Source organism: Echinops telfairi, unplaced genomic scaffold, assembly GCF_000313985.2.
Source record: "Echinops telfairi isolate 266 unplaced genomic scaffold, ASM31398v2 ScPeMD7_7468;HRSCAF=8506_0, whole genome shotgun sequence".
Classification (NCBI taxonomy): Eukaryota; Metazoa; Chordata; class Mammalia; order Afrosoricida; family Tenrecidae; genus Echinops; species Echinops telfairi.
Window position 1 is genome coordinate 6,433,786 of NW_022111369.1, and position 2,727 is coordinate 6,436,512.

Here is a 2,727-nt window from a genome sequence, read left to right on the forward strand (position 1 = left end):
GATGGCAACAAATGTACAAATGTGCTCGATACAATGGAGGTATGTATGGATTGTGATAAGAGCTGTATGAGCCCCCAATAAAATGATTTTTTTTTAAAAGAGAGCATGCTCACAGTTCACTGAGTAACAAGCAAAAACTAGAGCGTGTAGGAGTTTCCTTCTCCCACCATGTTCCCTGGTATTAGAGCTTAAATTCTGAGCATTAGGTGTGCTGAGAGCTATGGTTCTTTCTGACCCGGTAACTGACCATGTGAATGAAGGAGCTTTGTCCTTTGGGAGAATGAATCAGAAGGTGAATTTCCATCCTTCCCCTAGGCCATCCACAAGGGGCAGCCTAGCCCTTGAAGGCTTGCCTACATGTACCCTGATTGGAATGTGGGGTAACCGGGTTCATATGATCATGAATCATATCCTGTCTTGGTGGAAGGTTCCTGAGCCAATCTTGTAAGTAGTTCTATATAGAATCGTATACACATGGCAATTATGGCCCCTCTTTCCCACCTACAACTGCGATGTATACTGAATGGCTACCAATCATGCTTTTGTGAGTTTCCCTTGTAAGAGAAGCTCCCATTTAAGTTGCTGCATTTCTGTAAATCTTTGGACACCATTATGACCTTGTGCTGATGAGTTGTCTTTGTCTTGTCTTCATCCAGTTGAAGACTTGCTGTAGTTGTTAAGAGCCATTAAGTCGGGTCCAACCCTTAGCAACCCTATGCACAGCAGAACAAAACACTGCCCTGTCCTGCACCATCCTCACAACTGTTCCTGTGCCGGAGCCCACTGTGGCAGCCACTATGGCAATCCGTCACCGTGAGGGCCGCCTTCTCCTTCACTGCCTCTCTACTCTTTACCAAACATGATGTCTTTCCCTGGGACTGGTCTCTCCTGACACGTCCAAAAGAGGTAAAACTAAGTTTAAGACTTAATACATATATATTTATTATTTATTATATTTTTAAATTTGGGGTCTGTGGTAGTTACATAATCTGTTGTCAATTTGAGAGGATTAAGAGTGAAGGGGTGGGGCTTAGCCTGTCAATCAGGTGGCAGCTTGAGGACCTTATTTGGGGGCGCTAAGGAGATAAATAGCTCATTGGAGGTGAGACACACTCTCAGTCCCTGTGAGACATTCTTGTTGACAAGCCACATGGAGATGGCAGCCAGTGCCTCGGTGCTGGAGAAGCCACATGGAGAAGCCACATGGAGACCCACGCCAGTGTTGATGCTTACACTGCCACTGGATCCACAATACTTCCCACCCACTGACCTGTGATCATCCTGCATTCAGCATCATTGCATGTGCTTCCTGAGTCTGAAGAGGACTTTATAGATTGGTGTCAGACTTAAAGGCTAATACCAGACTTGTGGACTTGATCTGGACTGGGCTGGTATGTTTTCTCAATATTCAATTGCTCTTGTATATAAAACTCTTCCTTCTACCCACATATGTCTATGAATTTGTTTCTCTAGCCTACCCAGACTAACACAGCATCTCTTTCCTTCCCTCAAGCATCCTTCAAAATAGTCCACATATAATTATATAAAATAAAGGCTAAGAAGATGTTGGATGAAGATTCTCTCCCAGCCTGGCATTTGCTTGGCTACACTGACCCTGAGCGATTATGCGTGACCACAGAGGCTCACTGCCCGCACAATGCAGGGAGACCCTGCTGGCTGCCTCCTGGCTGGCTCTCTGGCGCGTTGGTTCCAGAAGGCAGCAAGTCAAGTCTGCACCTGGCTCTGCTACTAGAACAGGCTGTTTGGGTTCCTGTTCATCAATCGAGGTGAGCTCATTTTCCCTAGAATTTCCAAATAACTCAACCCACACAACGGGCAAAACTGCCAAATAATTCAACCCACACAACGGGCAAAACTGCGACAAGCTTAGAACAATCTTTTCAAGCCCAAATTAATTTGCCTGCAGGCAAATTCCACCCACGGAGTCTCTCAAAAAACAAAAAGCCAGTAACACACAACCCTTTTGTCTGACTTTGCAAGTATCATTTAAATGACTTCAAACCAGCCTCTTACAATATAACTATAAAAAGGATGGCATGGCTATACTTTCTCAGTTGGAATGCTACATTATTCTTGATACTAATGTATGAACAGCTAAAGACCCAAACACCTTTTAAAGAGCTAATGATACAGTGTGGACTTCTTCTTCTGTTCTTGACAAGTATCAACTGACATCCCAATAAAGTTTTTTCACTTATTCCAAGGAGTCACAACTTTCTAACTTTCCAGTCTCTTTCTCTGTGCTTCATACTTCAAAGCCACTCCGTTATCAGTTTTATAAATACGGGTAACAGCAGTCATTTTGTTGTAGTTCATTTATTCAGCAGATACAAATCAAGCACTTAGCTCAAATTAACCCCTTCAGGGTGCAGTCTGTATCAAGGAGTTGCTCTTTAGAAGCTTAAATCCATGATAGTCAGTGCCGAGAATCTTACACTAGTAACTGTGCTATTAAAAAAATTTTTTTTAATCCCGGAGAAGAAAGTTTGAAGCTAAAGTTATAAAAGTAATTGAATCTTACATGGAGCTTGTTTCATTAATTTTTTATTCAATGAAGTTATTTTGTTCATCTATTACTAATGTGCTAAAAGGGGAAAAAAGGCAACCATTTAATAGATAACGAATGAAAGAGCATAAAGAACTAAAAAAAGGATCAGAAGGAAGAAGCCCTTTGCAAGCAAAATTGTGTGTGTGTGTGTGTGTGTG

General features: G+C 42.4%; 1 protein-coding gene across 1 annotated transcript in view; it reads right to left on the reverse strand.

Annotated features, from left to right (window-relative positions):
- The window catches only part of MCUB (mitochondrial calcium uniporter dominant negative subunit beta), a 17,431-nt gene that overhangs the window by 13,902 nt on the left and 802 nt on the right, over nucleotides 1-2,727 (reverse strand). The gene's annotated exons all lie outside the window — the stretch shown is intronic.